The following is a 20,056-nucleotide window of genomic DNA, read 5'->3' on the forward strand; positions in this document are numbered from 1 at the left end:
GTGATTTGGGGCCAGTTAACCACTCTGGGTTTCAGTGTCTTCATGGTAAGATGCTGATAACAAGAGCATCAATGTTGTGGAGTTGTGAAGACTAAATGAATTAATGTGTAGGTAATAAGACCCTTAGAATAGTGCCCAGTACAAAGTAGTACAAAGCAATTTGTAACACATGCATATTATATAACTTATGCTATACCATCGATAGCATATAATTTATTATCATGCCTTTGTACAACTATGAGTAAGCTTTGCTGACCCAGCTGGGAAAGGGGTATGATAAAGAGACCACTAGTTGTTTATTTATGGAGGGATCCATCAAATCCCCAGAGTGGAGATGAAGCCTCCCATTTTTGGGGCCCATTTCTTAAATATTTCAACTGCTGTTTCTCCTCTCTCTGCATGTACCAGCTAACTTTCATACTAGCCCACTAATTTGTTGCTGGAGGCCAAATCTTGTCTTAGTCACAGGAACTTTCCTTCCTCTGTTTTCTCTGTGGTTGTCAGTGAATTTGCACCTTTGGTCAGTTTGGCACTGTGCTGACTCCTGTGGAGTTTATAGAAATAGGATAAGGCACAGTCCTGTATTCAGAGAGCTTTCAACCTAATTGAAGGATCAAAATAACTCTCCTCGAGTATTTAAGAGCAAAACCAAGCTGGTTAAGGAGATTAGCCAGTTCATCTACTATCTTGGAAGCCATTTCCGAGAAATATACTAATATTAATAGTATCTAAAAGAATGGACTAGGGAAAAGGGAGAAAATGCTCGGGGGTCATCAAGACCAGTGGTGAAGACCATGGTTGTGTGTAATCTTAGCTTTCATCTTGCTCCAGAAGAGAAGAAGGTCCAGGTGGGAATACATTGGCCAGTTTATAGGAACAAAGGGAGTTCACCTTTACCCAGTAGCTGCTATGATCAGAACACTCAGCTAAGCTTGTGTCTAGTTTCGTTTACTCCTGAAAGGCACTTGTGGAAAAGGTGGCATTTACTCCCTTCTTCTAAAACATAAGAGAACTAGGGCTCTGTGATAAAAGGTGAAATTCAAAACATTGTAGCTGTTGAGTTTAAGAAACTCAAAAATTGGAAATTTAGCCCAAATCAGTATGACTTGAAACCTGGTGTACTTTTGCAAGAGAGGGGCACTAGCTACTGTTTTTCTTGGTTCACTTTTGGATGAATGTAGCTGGAAAGCATTCACATTTGACCCCTTTCTCTCTCTTCCCTGCCCCAGTAAAAGCAAGAACTAACTCACACTGGCCACCGCATTGTCCTCTGAGACCTGTAGAGAAAACAGCGATGTTATCAGCAAAGCCTCATGACACTCTCCAGGGAGCACACGAAACCTCCCAAAGAGTCATATCCAGGCCAAGCAAAGCTCTGGGAGAAATTCCTGGGACACTCAGCATGAGCCACCTAAAAGGGCTTTTGAGCAAAAACTGAACCCAAATGAAAACATTGCCTGTCAGCCCTGGGCTTGTAAACAGTGTTTGGATTGCAGGAGGAGGGCACAGGGCTTGAAGTAGTAGCCAACTCAGGCTGGGCTCTGCTGCTGTAACAAATTAACCCTGAAATCTCAGTGGCTTCACACCACAGAGTTTGGTTTTCTGCTCACTGTATATGTCCAGGGAGGGTTCATGTTGGGGAATTCTGCTTGACATGGTCCTTCTGGGATCTGGCTCTGACATCAGGTGACTGCACCACCTGGATCCTAAAATGGGAAGTGATGGTGTAAAAGCGTTAGTTGCTCAGTTGTGTCCAACTCTTTGTGACTCCATGGACTGTAGCCTACTGGGCTTCTCTGTCCATGGCATTCTTCAGGCAAGAATACTGGAGTGGGTAGCCGTTCCCTTCTCCAGGGGATCTTTCTGACCCAGGAATTGAACCTGGGTCTCCTGCATTGCTGGTAAATTCTTTACCATCTAAGCCACTAGGGGAGCCCTTTTAGTTCAGTTCAGTTCAGTCGCTCAGTCATGTCTGACTCTTTGTGACCCCAGGGACTTCAGCATGCCAGGCTTCCCTGTCCGTCACCTTCTCCAGGAGCTTGTTCAAACTCATGTCCGTCAAGTTGGTGATGCCATCCAACCATCTCATCCTCTGTTGTCCCCTTCTCCTCCTGCCTTCAGTCTTTCCCAGCATCAGGTTTTTTTCCAATGAGTCAATTCTTTGCATCAGGTAGCCACAGGGAAGCCCTTGAGGGTGGGTTAAATATTGACACCCCCCCACCTCCGCCCAGATACACGCCTCCCTGGAACCTCAATGTGAGCTTATTTGGAAATAGTATCTTTGCAAGAGAGAGAGAGGATTCTTTACTTAAGAGATCTTGGATGGATCCTAAATTATACTGCTTTTAGGGTGAGATTTAAGCCCTAAACCAGTCTTTTCATGAGAAAGGAGAGGGAAACTTGGACACAGACACAAAGAGGTGTGAAGGCCGTGTGAAGACAGAGGCAGAGTTTGGAGTGATGCTGCCATAATCCAAGGAACACTGAGAGTTGCCAGAAGCTGGAAGAGGCCATGAGGGATTCTCCCATAGAGTCTCTGGATGCACTGTGAGTCCAGTGACACCCAGGCTTTGGACTTCTGGTCTTCATCAAGGTGAGAGAATAAATTCCTATTCTATCAAGCCACCAGGTTTGTGATAATTAGTATAGAAAATTAGGAAACAGATACAGAAAATCTGCACTGATGTTTTTAAGGGCCAAGCCTGAGAGTGGCTCATGCCCCTTTTTTCTTGTATTTACCAGAACCCCAACTGTCAGGGAGGTGATGAATCGTTGTCTCTGTGCCCCGGAAGAGGAGAATGAAGCAAGACTTGGTGAGCTGAGCATTATGCTTGCCTCACTTGTGCTGGAAGTACGTACAGGGAGCAGGAGGCAGGGGCATGGAATAGAGAGCCACCCACAGTAACAGATGGTTTCAGGAGCCATTGGGTGGTCCATAGGGTCACTGCAGGTCAAAGCAGGCTGGCTGAGGGAGAGAAGGCAGAAAGCCGGAGGACAGAGCTCTCAACTCACAAGCGGGTGATCCGTGGTCGCACCAGAAGCCATAGATAATGCAACAGTAGGGTCAAGCAAGAAAGCAGGCACCCACATCAGCAAATTGGGTGTGAAGGGCAGGGTCAGAGGCTAAGCATGAAGCCAGAGTGCTGCTCAGTGGGGGCAGCTACTCACAGAGCATGAAAGCAAGTAAGACCACCAACTCCCCTCCCCGAGGGAGTGTTGGAATACTCTTTCTCATGGCTGTGTCTCCAGTTCTAGCACAGAATAGAAACTGCAAACACGGCAAAGGTTCATGAGTCCAGCCTTCCATCAGGGGATGTTGCTAAACCATGGGCCATATCAAAGTGGTTTCAAGCTTAAACCTCCCCATCATCTCAAGGAGTAAGTCTTCAATCTACAGGGTGTCTTTCTTTTCTTCTTTATTTCTTTATTATGATACATTTTATCAAGTTTTGTTTATTTTCTAATGCAGTGATGGTTTTCCATCCCCAAACTTATAATTCACAATAATGAAACCCATAGACTAAATATCATTAGATGCAAAGAAAGTATTCATAAAACTCAATATTCATTCATGAAAATAATTTTTAGAAAATATATGTAAACTATTTTGCATATCATATTTTATGAAGAAACATTGAAAACAGTAACTTCCCCTTGTCCCTGCTGGAGCATGGGATCTCTCTTGGGCCCCTGTACCTTTGCACCTGGTATTCTCTCCTCTGAATGACCTTTCTCTTCCTTTCTACCTGTTGAGGACTTGCGCATCCTTGAAGACCCAGGTCTCATGTCGCCGTAGTGAAATCTTTCCCAAATTCCCCAGATTGTCATGCCTTCCCTTCCTGGCATTCTTAGTACCCTCTGCACTTAACTCAGGTGGTGCCGCAACATTGAAATCCTTTCTTGGTTTGTCTGTCTGTTCTACTTGGGTGAATCGTGCATTTTCCATTCACTTCCTTGTCCCAATGCCTGGTTCATCATAACCTCCAATTTGTTGTGAAAGAAACATTAAGTTTCTGATATTTCTTCAAAACAGCCGCAGAAGCAACTATTAACAGTTATAAGGAATAAAGATGACATTATGATTTTTGATAAGTTTATGTTTATTGATTCATTATTCACTATAATAAATACAGATGGGAGAAATAAATAAGCAAAAAGATCAAAATGGGTTGGAATATTCCATTTCTGGAGAACAACAGTAACAACCACAAATGTTTGTGCAGATTTAAAACTGAAAGTGCTTTCACGTTAACATGATCTTGTTTGTTCTCACTGAAACACAGTGAGTTCAGTTCAGTTCAGTCGCTCAGTTGTGTCTGACTCTTTGCAGCCCCATGAATCGCAGCACGCCAGGCCTCCATGTCCATCACCAACTCCTGGAGTTCACCCAAACTCATGCCCATGAGGGGAGTATGCTATTGGGACTGCTCTCCTTTCAAGTGGAGGACATTGAGGTTCAACATGTAACTTATCTGAAGCTTGCTCAGTTGCACTGGTAGTTAAGGGTCTATGCCAGGAGTCACAGCTTAGCCTGGTAACAGTAAATCTTGTGTTTTTCCTGTACCTCTTCTGGACTCCTTTCTCATACAAACAGGTGAGCCAAGAGGAGAAGAAAGGGAGGGGAAGGGGGTTTAAGTAAGGAATAGTTGCTTTATTTAACACAATTTTTAATATCTACCAATAGCTCTGCAAAATAGACATTACTGTATCCATTTTGCAGATAGGATAAGAGTTTGGGGAGGGAAGAATAACTTGCTCCAGGCCTCGCAGCCTATCAGTAGCACAGGTTGGATTCAAACCTGGGTTTTCTCCCTCTTTGAAAACCGTTCCTATGCTCTGCTGCCCGAGTCACCTGCTGGGCTTTGGGGTGACAGGAGAAAAGGTTCTATCTGTGTCTCTCCTGTCCCCCACCTTCCTTCCTATGGGAATTGGTTGGAGGTTCAGAGCTCCAGGGATTTTTTTGTTTTATTTTTAAATACCTTGTCCTTTGTGAAGCATGTTAGACCCATACATTTCATCTCTGCGAGATTTAAAAGGAATCGCTGATGACCTGCTGAGGTATTTTCATTTTGTTCCTGAAAATGATTAATCTTAAGGCTTTGTGATGGCTCTTGTCACAAATAGCTTTCCTGAAGCCATAATTTCCCCACTTCCCTTTAAGGTAACAGTTTACATGTAAGTAATAAAAAGAAGCAGAATAATCCTGCTGTGAGGACATATTTATATTGTATATATGGTACTGATCAAGGTAGAACTTTACCTAAAATGAATTGGAAAATTGTGTGTTTTCTTTTAAAGCTCAGTTTTTGTCTCTTATGGTCACTCTGTTTCTGTCAACCCCTACTCTTTCTTGTGTTTTTTTTTTCCCTTCTTCTTTTTCCCTAGCAGATAGGATAAAATGTTTGTTTTGTCTTTCCTAGGTGATTTTTCAGATACTCTTGCATTTTGTACTTAGTCACTTAAGGTCCTGCGAGACCAGTGATTTTAGCTTGCGGTCTCCTGCGATCACGTGATTTGGGACAGAGAGGGAGAGGATGTTTCTTCCTAAGGCTGGGAACCACATGCTCCCAAGCTCCTTTTTACTCTTCGCTGCATGTGCAGTTCCAAGTAGGGTCAAGGTAACGCAAGGGCACTTTTAAGAAGAGAACTGGGGCGCAGCTCTGAACAGATGTTCTTTGATAACTACTGAGCAAAGAGGATCTGACTGAGAGGCCTGTGGCTTTCACTCATTGAGAACCTTTAACCAGTGCCCACGTGTGCGTTTAGTTTTATTCTTTTCTCGCCCTTGCCCCCAGAGCCATGGCATACCTGCTGTCGCTCTCAAGCCTCTTGCCAACAGTGGCATCTGCTCAGTGTAGCCATCAAGAATTTGAATGTCAATATCTTTGCCTTGAAATGAATGGAAAAGTATTTGTCACTCAGCGGCAATCATTCTTCAAATAAAAGGTTAGCCAGACAGGGCCCTTAATCAAAGAGTCGGTCTTTTCTGTCAGCAGTGCCTTTTAAATAGCAATGATGAAGGCTGGCTGTCAGGGTAGGACTTGATGAGCCAGATGATTGATCTGCATAAATCATTTTCTTTTAACATTGTCAGTGAAGAGTAAATTGGTGGGACATTTTGGGTATTAGCTGTATTGAAATTAATATGCAGTACCCTAGGTGTGTCCTCGTTCACGTAGCCCTCATGAAAGAAGGTAGAAATTAAAAAGAGGCTTCTTGGTGTGCATTGTTCCAACAAGAAAGTTGCACCATTCTTACTGCTGTGGTCATCATCTTGCATGCTAAATTCGGAAGTTGAGTGTGTAGCACATTTTACAAGCTCTGAAAGGAATCTAGTTAATTTGGGAATTAGCTAGAGTCAGTAGCATTTAACAACCAGTAAATCTGTAAAGACTCACTGCTCAGAGGGGGAAAAAATCTAAGAATGGTTTCTGGTTTTAAAGAACAGGATATCTACTACCCAGCATATGCTGTCACAGACATAGCCTCTGCTTCAGGTCAGGCTGTGGCTTAAGTCACCATCATTCCTTGGTGAGTCTCCTGGACCAGGATGCTTAACCTTTCTGAGTTTGTTTCTTTGTCTTTAAAAATGAGATTGTGTTCATTACCATTGTTGGGTTTGCTTTTGTATTAAAGAGTGGTGTAGGGAAAAGCACCGTGGATAGACTTGGCATCTGGTGAGGAAGCACTCATAACATTAATCTCATCCCTTTCTTTTGGTCAAACAGAACTCCTGACTAGATGTCTAGAACCCTCACTGAGATGTCTGTATGAAGCTCATGCCCACGTGGTCAAAATAAACATTAAGTTAACTGTTTAGGGTTACTTCTGTGCTTGCTGGGACTTCAAATGGCCATTTCAACATTAAAAAAAAAAGTTTCAAGGGAAAAAAAGAGACTTCATTGCAGATTACTAGGGGTAGGATATGAGGTGGAAGACATAGGGGAGAAATGTGGCCAAGAACACTTAGAGGGTTTTTCTTTACCATTGCTCTCTGCATTATATGTTGGGATGCATATGGTTCACCTTTGGAGTAAACAAGTAAATCCTATGCAATATAGTGTTGGGTTAAAAGCAGGACTGGCAGAGCCGAATTACTGGGTTAGATCCCACATCTTCTACGTAATTGCTATGTGACTGCAGACAAGATAATTAATTGCCTTTCTAAGCCCTGGTTTCCTCACCTCTATTAATAAAATGGGCACAGTGATAGTACCTATCTTACAGCATGTTAATACATAAAAAACAAATCATGTAAAAGAGTGTCTGATATGTACATGGTAACTGTGGTTACTGTGAGTGAATGATTGGTCAGCTGAGAAAGGTAAATATTGCTAAGATTCAAGTGAGCTGAACGTATCAAAAGAAGAGACATATTTTAATATAGAAGTTCATGATAATGGTATACCGGGGTGATACTTGCTTCATTTTGGAGAAAATTCCCTACTGGAGGAATTTAGAGCCGGAATGATTCTAGAAATATCCATGTTGCAGCTGGACCTGACCAGCCCTGGCCCTGACTCTGCTTGGGCCTTGGTGGAATCAACTTCACTGAGTCTGTGAAGTGCTAGAAAAGAGGTATCTTAGCCAAAGGGGCAGCCTCATTACTCCTCGGCTGATTAGATAGTACCTCACTGCCAGTGAGTTATTCTAACAATACTTAATGTTCAGTTACAAGATGGATATTTCTAGAATTATCCTGGCTCTGAATTCCTCCAGAAGGAGGAAAATCCTTCTTTTCCCACTGGAGGAGCAAAACTGGATTGAGGTGATTCTATGGTCAGAATAACACAGGAGAGGATGTTTTGCTGGTTTATTTATTTTTTTAATGTTATTGATTGAATATCTAACTCATTGAGAGACTGGTTTGTAGGCTGTTCTGGTAATTGGTCTATTTGCTGTCTGGAATGCAGAGATTAAGGGAACACTGGTCACCCAGGTTCTCCATGTGCCTTCTATGTTGGTGAACTCATGTCAGTCTCTGCTAGTGGCAGCATGGCACGGATTTGTCAGAGCCTTTGTAACACGTGTGTGCTGTGCCCCTCTGTTAACAAGTGTTGCCCAAAGAGCACCTCTGTCCCTTGAACATTTAAGATGTCTTCATTCTTGGAGATTTGCATTTTTTTCTCAGGCCAGTTTTTAGCTGATATGATGAGTTTGTATTTGGGCCTTATGTCTTTCTCTCTCCCATCTTCTCAGTTTATTCCATTTTGAGAAGCGTCTTCCCGCATAGTGAGCGAAGTTGCTGCAAGAAAGTCCCAGAGACATTTCCCCAAACATTAATTCAATGGAAGTCCTCCAACCGGTCTGGGGTCTGGAGGCAGCAAAGGTCTCCCTGTTCTTGGGCGGCCAGGGATGCAGATTTGAGCTGTCTCCAGTCTCAGCTGTTGGAAAATGCTACTAATTAAATCCTCAGTATTGGTCATTGTATTGCTTTTTGGAGGACATTGTGAAACTGTTCTGTATCTCCTCCAAAGGCATAATGCCTGTACTGAGAATTTCTAGAAAACATTCTCTGCTGCTTTGGCCTGCAATGCTGTGGGTTGCAGAAGTGATGAAATTGTTCCTTAGACTCTTTCCTGATTTGGTCTGTATTAGATGAAGCACAACCTATGTTATCTAACTGGCTACTTCATGGAGTCCAGCCATACTGGGTGTGATATTCTGCTCAAGATTAATTTCCTGTAATGAAGATCTGAAACACGATGTTTAAGAGCCCCTCTAATGTTTCTTTTATAGCAATCTATCAAAACGATAGATATTTAGCCTTCTTTATTGGTTATGAAACATTAACTTAAAGCCAGTGCTGCTTTCTGTTTTAAATACCAATATCCATCATGTGTTTCTCACGGTGAGCATCTCTTACCCTTGCCCTCCATTCATCAAGCATCATGAAGAATCTGCTGCCACTTCCCAGGGGGCACATGTCATGGGCTTGGCCCTTAGGTTACGATTATCTGCACCTCGGACACCTGACCAGTCCTGGCCCTGACCCTGCTTTGGCCTTGGTGGAATCAACTTCAGAGTTTGTGAAATGCTAGAAAAGAGGTATCTTAGCCCAAGGGGCAGCCTCATTACTGCATAGCTGATTATTACATGTTTTTTCAGTGTTAGCTGGAGAGTCTTAGAAAAGTCTGAGCTGCTTTTCCTCCTGACACCTTCCCATTTTCGATAGTATGAGAAACATGGATTTTCATCAATTCTGATGAGCAACAGGAATCCATTGTTTAGCTTATGAGGGCACTTAGTTTGGTGTTTGAGGCCGTAGAACAAGTGCCCAGGCATCTAATTTGTGCACATTTAATGTTTGTCCAATTTATGAATGAAAGAATGAAACTTTTCCCATTTTTCCTTCATCATTATTACCCATGAATGTAGTAATATTCTCTTCTCTTTCCCAGTTTTTTTTCTTACTACTTTTATTATTCACTGAAAATGTATATTAAACACTCGTTGTTTGCCATTTTCCCTTATGGAATGAATTGTTCCTAAATTTTTTTCTTTTTTCTGCCTCAAATGATGTCCATCCTTCAAAGCCTGGCTGAAGACTCATATCATGCACATACCATAACTGTATTCTCTCTGTGATTTTTTTCCATTCCTCTTTGCTTTTTTCTTTTCTGAATTCTTAACCACTAAGGTAGGTATATGTATCCAATATTAGATGGAGGTTCTCTAGGTATTGTTGTCTATGCACAGCTTGGCTTCTTTTAGAATGTAGCACCTTCAGAAACAGGGATCTAATAAGCTTGGGGCTTCCCTGGTGGCTCAGATGGTAAAAAAAAAATCCTGGAATCTAGGAGACCTAGGTTCAACCCTGGGTTAGGAAGATCCACTGGAGAAGGGAATGGCAACCCACTCAAGTATTCTTGCCTGGAAAATCCCATGGACAGAGGAGCCTGGTGGGCTACAGTCCAAAGTAAGCTTAGCCACTCTTCCATGGCACACATCCTACTCTTGGACACAAAGGGTATCACATGGAGCCTTGTGACGTGACCTGGTCAACCACTTTGCAGTTACTTCTGCCCTGTCTTTGTATAAGACAGGGCAGAAGAATCACACAATGATTGGCTTTGCAGTATGTCGCTCTCACTGTAATCTTTGTGACCACCTGGGGGGTTTGACTGTGAAGACACCACTAGGCTGTGCTTTCCCCAGGGACTTTACTAACCACAGAGATTGCTGTGTGCAGCCCTTCCTGACTATCTTTGGGCCGAGAGACTCAAGTGGCTCCCTGTTTTCTTGTTCTTCTCAATGCTTGCTGGTTCAGTGCTCTGTCTTCTGCTTCCTTGTTCATGCTTCTGGGGTCCCCTTAATTGGGACACCCTCACTGTGAAGCCCCTGCTGTTCGAGCCAGGAGGTGGAGTCTTGCGGCTCTCCCTCCTTTGGCGGGTAGGCTTCATGGGCGTTTTCTTGGATTGGAGACGTCAGCCTGGCAGTACATCCTGTGCTTCCCCATCACCTGCTGTGTGTTTCACCCAAGGCTCATCTCAAGAGGCTTTGAATCTTGTTTGGCCAGAAATCTTTTTGGCAGTTTGCAAACTTGGTTGGATTCCAGTCTATCCCTCTTATTTTCAGGACATGCCCACATTGTTGGTTTGCGTGCCAGGCATGTGATTTTCCCTGGTCTCCTTTTTCCCTCTGGCTATGATCCTTAGATACTGTTGCAAGAATTGACAACTAAGGACCTAACCACTAGACTTAAATTTTTTTGGTCCTGTTTTGTTTGCAAATAGTGCTGAAAACCTTTTCCCTGTAAAAGGTACATGTAACAGAGAGGTGAAAGCAAAGTGTGAGGATCTCTGCACTAGTTAGCATGTAACAAAACTAAAACCATGAATGGCTTTAAAATAGGAGTTTTACTTTCTTTTTTCCAATGATGAAGTAAGAGTCATGATTTAGCTTCATGAGGTCAGCAGAAACAAGGCTTCTCTTTTGTTTCTCTACATTCTTTCTGAATCATCATCATTTCCTAAGTTGCTTCATGACTCAAAGTAGCTTCTGGAGGTCCAGTCATATCTGACTTCCAAGCAAGATGAGGAAAGAATGGAAGAGGGGGGGAAAAAAGCACATGCCACTTGTCCCACTTGCAAAGAAGGAAAAATAGCTAGTCATGTGCTGGAGCTGGTTCATCCGTGGTTGTGAGAATTGATGAGGTTTTAGGAGTTTTTGTGAGCCATTTGGCCTCAACTTGGTAGCTTGAAGTTGGCCATAGTGGGAAAATTTACCCCATAGAAGTTGGTGTAAGGAAGAGCTGGTTGTTAAACATATATCAGTACTTACCTACCCCTGGCTGAAAGGCAAACTGGGAGTGCAGCCTTTGCTGGGTGCCCTGCCACCCTAAGTAAAATCAGTTTTGTTACTAAGGAAGAAGGGGGAACATCTAATGGGTAAGCAAAGTCCTTTTTTCCACCTTCCCCACTACTTTGAATGGAATTTTCTCATTCCATAGCATGGGTCTGCTTTCCTGTTTAGATTGTTTCCTCTTTCCTCCTTTATAGATTATGCAATAGTAAACATTTTGTGGCATATATACTTATATATGTATGTGGGGTGTATGTTTTTCTGCATGTGAACTAGTGTTTGTAGATAATAGTTTAAGGTGGATTTGCTAGGTCAACGTGTGTGCACACTACTTGCCTCTTTACAGAGGGTTCTATTTCCTCCTGTTATAGAGTAAGGTGAAGAACAAGACTGGAACCAGACACACAGGGTATGAGCACTCATTCTGACCCTGCCTAGCTGTGTGACTCTGGCCAATTTACTTAACCTCTCTGGGCCTCCCGTTTTTCTCCTGTAAAATGGGGGGATAGATTCTGCTTCTGTAGGGGTTCTTTGACATTGAAATGAGATCATGACTACAAAACACTTAGAGCAGAGCCTGGCAGTTTGTAAACTCACAATGAATGTAACTAGGGGTCTTTGCACATGGAGAAATGTGTTCATACAGATGTAAAACATTGAGAAGAATTAAAAACAAAAACCAAGCCTTGAACATTAAAGCTGGAATCATCATGAATTGTAGGGGGAAGCATAAGATAGGGAAGAAGTGAATGTTCGATACACAGATTGGAAAGTTATTTCACTGACTCAAGGGGCAGCAGTAGGTTTAATTGATGGTTGGAAAAACCTCTGAGTAAATCAACCATGTCCCCAATTCATACCTGCACATTATAAATATATTTAAAATCATCTTTATGATTGTTTAGTTTTAAATTTCCTGGGTGCATCAGATGCTTGAGTCATGGAACTTGACAAAAAATCAACATAAATATTCTTTTTCTCCCCCAACTATATTGAACATCGCACAGATGTGTAGTTAAGTATTTATTATGAACATGCAAATATTGATATCCCCAAGGCCCATTCTTTGATTTTCAAACTGCTGCTGCTATATTTGGAATTGTTGATTAATACAGGTCTTTGCTCTGACACACAGCATGTCTGACTTCAGGGCCGCTGACAGCAGCGTCGAGAAGAAAGGGGAAACCAGGGCTTGATGTTCATGGGGTTGGACACTGTTTGAGGATGGGAGTTGCTTTGGGAAAATGGCAGTAGGCATCCAAATCTTGAGGTAGTTAAGGATGTGCCTTGCACAGAGCTTTGCCCATGGTAGGTTCTCAGTAAGTCTTTGCTAACTTAAGGAGGCAAAATATATGGAGAATAAACAGTCCTGATTGGGGGGAAAAATTCACAGTAGACTAGAATCTTGGCACTATGAACATTTTGGGCTGGATAATTCTTATTGGGGCGACTGTCCTGTGTATAGTACAGTATTTGTACTATACAAAGCTAGAAGAGGTTCTGAAAAGAGTTATTAATGCAATGGTTAGGGAAGATGGCTTCCCTTGTGGCTCAGATAGTAAAGCATCTGCCTACAATTCTGGAGATGTGGGTTTGGTCCCTGGGTCAGGAAGATCCCCTGGAGAAGGAAATGGCAACATATTCCAGTACTCTTGCCTGGAAAATCCCATGGACAGAGGAGCCTGGTAGGCTACAGCCCATGGGATCACAAAGAGTCAGACATGACTGAACAACTTCACTTTCATTTTTTTCCTTGGCCTCTCCTTATTAGGTGCTGGGAGTGTGGCCCTCCACAAGTTATGATCAGAAAAAAGGCCTCCAGACATTGTTAAATATCTCCAGGGCGGAGGTCAAAATCATCTTCAGTTAAGAACCAGTGGGCTAGAAGAAAGGATTAAACAATTATTAGGAGTTATTAAATTATTAAACAACAAGTGCGTACCAGATGTTTAACTCATTTAATCCTGGCAGGGGTTGCTGAAATCATTTTTGAAGGAAGGAGAGGTGGAAAGAGGTTGAGAACATGACCCAGCGTTGGCCAGAGGGGGTCTGATTATGGGATGTTCTTTTGCTTGTTCTTCTTTCTCCAAATAAGAGTCTCTTATCAAGTACCATACGAGCTCCTACTGTTCTTCTTGGTGCCAATGACTCAGACCTCACTTCCTGATGAAACACTGGGAAATGCACTGTTTGCAAAGAATCTTGCACTGCTTATGTAGGGGTCGTTGATATGGTTTGGTTTCTTTTTTTTCCTGTTTGTTGGTTTTGCTGAGAATATGAACTGGGCTGTTTGTTCTCCAGTGAGGGGCCACTGATAGATAAAGGGACGTGTAGTCTTCTTACTCTTTCAAGTCTCCAGAGAAAACTCAAATGGGGCCCATGGGGAATTTCCTTTGGGAGGGAATTAACCAAGAACCAATGATGTCTCCTGTGGGGAAGGGGCTTTTGCTGTAATGATTCTTGGGGATATTTAGTAAACTAAATGGAGTTTTCTTCTGGGGAACACTAAGACTAGCTGTTTGCCTGTATGATCTTCTTCTTGTGATAAATTTAGCTGATTGTAAACTCTGGTCCAAGCAAAGGGGGCTTCATTTTGAGCCATAGGTGCTGATTTTGTGAGGTGCATTGTGGGGGAAGACCCTTCCCCTTTTGGGGTGTACAGCTAATTATTAGAATTATCAGAAAAAATAATAACCTCCCATAATCACATGGGAATGGAGCACTAGATTGCTTTCTTCACAGAGTTGGGATAGTTTAGGGGGAGTCAGGAAGTGAAGGAGTAAAACTATTGTTCATTTTTCCTCCCCCTTTTTATACCATCAAGAGAATATAAACCAATAAAAGAACTAAATGTTGGCAATCCATAAAATTCTATAGTGGTAATAAAGAAAAACTGAAACTATATTGATATACAACCAAACAAGGTAATTATCATTATTTTTTAATAAAGCCATTTATCATCAATAAATACCAAGGGGGATAGGAAAAATTGCAAGCACAACAATGCCATCTTCCATAATTATAGCTATTAACAATTTAAAGCATAATTATGTGAGGAAGGAAAAACTTTTAGGAAAGCTTTGTGCCATTTTCTGCACAGAGAAGCCAAATTCTCACATTTCCAAATAGTCAGGATTCTATAAATACTACTGAATTGATAGAGCTTGTCCCAACTTAGAGTAGCTCATTTTCTAATGATCTGTAATTTGGGTGTTTGTCTCCATCTCCAAGCTGGCCAGCAGCCCTGGAGGAAGGGCTGGGATCCAGAAAAAAGTATATATGGTAATTATCTGTCCACTTCCTAAATGCCAGTAGTCAAGAGGACTTTATTTAGCAGAAAGTTTGGTTTTGAGGAATCAAGGGTGTCCTTTATCTCATCTAAACAAACCCTGATTTAAGCAGCTGATCCAGGGAGCACAGGAAGGAATGAGATGCTGTCTTTTGCTGCTGAACACCTTACACTCTCAAAGGCAGACGGACCTGTCTGCTCTTAGGGTTTGAATGCAGAGTGGAGTGGTTAAGAGTGTTCCTTTGGACTTCCCTCATGGTCCAGTGGTTAAGAATCTGCCTTGGGAGTGCAAGGGACACAGGTTTGATCTCTGGTCAGGGAACTAAGATTCTGCATGCTGCAGAGCAACTAAGCCCAGACACTGCAATCTAGAGAGTCCATGAAAAGTGAAAATGTGCAAGCGTTAGTCGCTCAGTCGTGTCTGATTCTTTGTGATCCCATGGACTGTAGCCTGCCAGGCTCCTCTGTCCATGGGGTTCTCCAGGCAAGACTACTGGAGTGGGTTGCCATTCCCTTCTCCAGGATAACTTCCCAATCCAGGGACTGAATCCAGGTCTCCCACATTGCAGGCAGATTCTTCATCATCTGAGCCACAACGAAAGAGCCCACGTGCTGCAACTAAGACCCCGTGCAGCCACATAAATATATAATTATTATTTTTTTAAAATGTGCCTTGAAGCTACTAGCCATATCCCAGCTCTCCCATTCACCACCTGTGGCATCGTGTACAAATTAAGTCATGTCCCTATGCCTCATGGTTCTTATCTGTAGAATAGAGATGATACTAGAACCTATCTGTCAGTTGATAAATTGAGCTGAAATTTAATGAATCAATAACATGAAACCTGGCTCCTGATGAGTACTGTGTAAGTTATCTGTCATTTAACCCAATGGGGTAAGTTAACTACTGAGATTAAATACCTTGGATGTGATGTGAGAGCAGCCATTGGGGTTGTTTGATCCTTGGGTCTGATGCAATAGTAGTTAAGTTCTCTGTGACTGGTGATCACAAAAAACTCTGGATAGGATAAGGACTGTACTGAGTCTTAAAGGGTGAGACTAGTAGGAAAAAGGTATTCCTTACAGTGAAAACTCAGGAGCTAGTAGTTTGGATGGAATCCACCAATGGTATGATATGCCTAGGTGATTATAAGTGTATTCCAGCATGACAAATATGGAACCAGGGGCAGAAAGAGATGAGGCTTCAGGGTTTTGGAGGTTTGGCAGAGTCTGGATTACAGTCTTGGTTTTTTCTTGAGGACTAGAACTCCTCTTGAGAATATTAACCCTGTAGGTGGTGGTTTGTCAGATTTGCCATCTAGGGCCATCACGAGGACAGAAAGCAATGTTGACTTGTTTTTAAATACTGAGATTAGAGCCAGAGGGAAGGGTCAGAGGCATCTTTTAGAATTTCTAGGATTAGGACTTCCACCCAATAGGACAGTATTTCAGCAGAGTTATGCATGTTTGTTGGAAATAAACACCTGGATTGATTGATTCTCAGTGTAATTGTGGTAGTCATTAGTGCTGTTTGACAAATATCCTAGTCCTGCTCAACTTACAGGAACATATATAAATAAATGGTGGGGTTGTATTCTCTGGTCCCCTTGTGAGAGTGGAGCCATGGGAAGAGCTCTGGCTCAGGAGTTATGAGGAAAAGTGATGCATTACTTTGGAGCCAGATTATTTAATCACTGGTGAAGATCCTTCAGAGCTTGATCATTTCCCTCACCACAGTGACCAACGTCATTACTGAAGTCTGTTCCATCAGTGGGTCCCACAATGAGGATGACATGGAGCAGAACTCCTAGCTGTCGCCTGATTAAACATGGAGTATGAATGAGCAATAAACCTTGACAGTTTTAAGCCAGGAGTAAAAAAAAAAAAAAAAAAAAAAAAGCAAACTTTGTAAAGAACTGGATAGAAAATATTTTATTAGGCTTTTAGTTTTCAGGCAATCTTTGTCCATTTTAAAATTGGGTTATGTGTCCTTATTATTGATGTATAAAGTGTTCTTTGTATATTGTAGCTGCAATTCCCATATCAAGTGTATAGTTTTCAAATATTTTTGCTCAATCTGGATCTCGTCTCTTAAGTATTTGTAATGGTATGTTTTGAAGTGTACAATTTTTAGTATGGATGAAATACAGTAGATCAGCTTTTTCGTCTTATGCATAACGATGTTGGTGCTGTGTATAGGAAATTTTGCCTAACTCAAGGTTGTGAATATTTTCTCCTGGATTTGTACATTTTATTAATATTTTAAAAGAACCACATTTTGGCTTTGTTAATTTTCTCCATTATCTGTCTTCTATGGCATTAATTCTTTCTCTTTTTGTATGTTTTGTGGGTTCTTATAGCTTATTAGTGTGGAAACTTAGATCATGATTTTAAACTACTTTTCCAATGTAAGTATTTAAAAATATAAATAACTTTCTTGGACATTCATTTATCTGTATCTATTGATATATTGTACTTTACTAATGTGCCATTCAAAATATTTTCATGTTTTCCTTGTGTTTTTGTTAATCCATGATTTTTTTTTAAAGGTGAGCTGTTTAGTTTTCAATTATTTTAGGTTTTCTAGGTATTTTAATTTTTATTGAATTCTAACTTGTATTGCTCTCAGAGAATCTACTCTTTAAGATTTCACTATTTGGATATCTATCAAGACATTTTATGGCTCATCACATGGTCTGTCTTCATGAATATACCTTTTGTACTTGCAAACCATGTGTATTCTGCAGTTCTTGATATTGTGTTCTATAAATGTCAATTAAAGTTGTTCAGTAGTGTGTTAAAATCTGTATCTTTACTGGATTGTTCTGTCATGTGATTCTATCAGTAACTGAGAGAAGAGTTATGCATTCCCCAGCCATGGTTGTGCATCTGCCAATTTCCCCTTTTAGATCTAATTTTTACATCATCTATTTTGAAGCCTTGTATTTACATGCACACACATTTAAGCTTTGTATGCTTCCAGATGACCTAACCCTTAAATCATTACAAAACATTCATTTTAAAATCTTTCATCATAGTTTTTTGTCTTATAGTTTACTTTGTCTGGTATTAGTGCAGCCATGACACTTTTTAATATTTGTATTTCCCAGAGTATATATTTTTTCATCTTTTTACTTTCAACATTTTTTTGTGTATTTACATTACCATTGCACCCTTGTAGACAGCATTCAGTTGAGCCTTGATGTTTTATTCAGCTCAGTGATCTTTTCCTTTTAATCATAGTGTTTTGTCATTTGTATCTCATCTAATTATTGATTGGGGCTTCCTTGATAGCTCAGTTGATAAATAATTCTACTGCAATGTGGGAGACCCTGGTTTGATTCCTGGGTTGGGAAGATCCACTGGAGACGGGATAGGCTACCCATCCCAGTATTCTTGGGCTTCCCTTGTGGCTCAGCTGGTAAAGAATCCACCTGCAGTGCAGGAGACCTGGGTTTGATCCCTGGTTTGGGAAGAACCCCTGGAGAAGGGAAAGGCTACCACTCCAGTATTATGGCCTGGAAAATTCCATGGACTGTATAGTCCACAGGTTTGCAAAGAGTTGGATTATTGATGAGTTTGGGCTTAAGTCTACCATTTTGTAAGGGATTTTCTATTTGTCCCAACTGCTTTTACAGTTTTGTTCTTTTTTTGCCTTCTTTTAGGTAAGCAAAATCGGAGAAGGCGATGGCACCCCACTCCAGTACTCTTGCCTGGAAAATCCCACAGACGGAGGAGCCTGGTAGGCTGCAGTCCATGGGGTCGCGAAGAGTTGGACACAACTGAGCGACTTCACTTTCACTTTTCACTTTCATTCATTGGAGAAGGAAATGGCAACCCACTCCAGTGTTCTTGCCTGGAGAATCCCAGGGACGGGGGAGCCTAGTGGGCTGCTGTGTCTGGGGTCGCACAGAGTCGGACACGACTAAAGCGACTTAGCAGCAGGTAAGCAAAATACTTTTTAATATTATATTTTAATTTCTCATTTAGCTTTTTAATAATTTTATTTTTTGGGGGTTTCCAAGACATTTAATCAGAATCAATTTATTCTTTTTTTTTTTACTTTACAATATTTCATTGGTTTTGACATACATCAACATGAATCCACCGCGGGTGTACACGTGTTCCCCATCCTGCACCCCCTTCCCACCTCCCTCCCCGTACCATCCCTCTGGGTCATCCCAGTGCACCAGCCCCAAGCATCCTATATCATGCATCAAATCTGGACTGGTGATTCATTTCATATATGATATTATACATGTTTCAATGCCATTCTCCCAAATCATCCCACCCTCTCCCTTTCCCACAGAGTCCAAAAGACTGTTCTATACATCTGTGTCTCTTTTGCTGTCTTGCATACAGGGTTATCATTACCATCTTTCTAAATTCCATATATGTGCGTTAGTATACTGTATTGGTGTTTTTATTTCTGGCTTACTTCACTCTGTATAATAGGCTCCAGTTTCATCCACCTCATTAGAACTGATTCAAATGTATTCTTTTTAATGGCTGAGTAATACTCCATTGTGTATACATACCACAGCTTTCTTATCCATTCATCTGCTGATGGACATCTAGGTTGCTTCCATGTCCTGGCTATTATAAACAGTGCTGCGATGAACATTGGGGGTACACGTGTCTCTTTCAATTCTGGCTTCCTTGGTGTGTATGCCCAGCAGTGGGATTGCTGGGTCATAAGGCAGTTCTATTTCCAGATTAATTTATTTTTTATTGAAGGATAATTGCTTTACAGAATTTTGTCGTTTTCTGTCAAACCTCAACGTGAATCAGCCATAGGTATACATATATCCCCTCCCTTTTCAACCTCCTTCAACTATTTTCTTTTTAGTTTTTCATGGATTAGATGTTGCATCCTCAGTTATAACTAATTCTCCATAGCCTACTCAAAAGTTAAAATTATACAATGTCATATAAATGTAACAACCTCACAATAGTTTAATTCCATTCTATTTACCTTCTCCTCATTTTTTGGTGCTGTTTTGTCATTTGTTTTGCATCTACATGAAAAACCAACCTCATGATATATTTTTTGTAATTTTTGTATTAAGCTGTCAGTTTACATTTAAAGAGATATTGGCAAAAGATAACTTTAATATAAATATTTCCCATTTCATATGCTCTTCATTCTCCCTATAGATATGTTTTTGCCTAGGAACACTTCTGTTAAGTGTTAATAGAAGCATAATTTAGTATAATGAAGGTCATCTGGTAATAAATTATCTCAGCATTCATTTATCTGTAAAACTCTTGTGTTTTGTCTTCATTTTTGAAGGATATTTTTATTGCACATGGAATTCTGGATTGATGGTTTATTGTTTCTTTTAAAGATACTTTTTTATTGACTTCTCACATTCATTGTTTCTAGTAAGAAGTTGGCTATCAGTTGCTTTGCTGTCTTCTGAATTAAATGTGTCTTTGTCCTTTAGATACTTTTTGAGCTTT

The 20,056-nt window shown here is 41.1% G+C and overlaps 1 long non-coding RNA gene across 1 annotated transcript in view; it reads left to right on the plus strand.

Moving 5' to 3' along the window:
* The window catches only part of LOC129620933 (uncharacterized), a 158,277-nt gene that overhangs the window by 68,404 nt on the left and 69,817 nt on the right, over positions 1-20,056 (plus strand). Inside the window, exon 3 of the long non-coding RNA XR_008698879.1 lies at positions 18,259-18,538. This is a non-coding gene — a long non-coding RNA (uncharacterized LOC129620933). The remainder of the gene's footprint in view (positions 1-18,258; positions 18,539-20,056) is intronic.

This window comes from Bubalus kerabau, chromosome 1, assembly GCF_029407905.1.
Source record: "Bubalus kerabau isolate K-KA32 ecotype Philippines breed swamp buffalo chromosome 1, PCC_UOA_SB_1v2, whole genome shotgun sequence".
Classification (NCBI taxonomy): domain Eukaryota; kingdom Metazoa; phylum Chordata; class Mammalia; order Artiodactyla; family Bovidae; genus Bubalus; species Bubalus kerabau.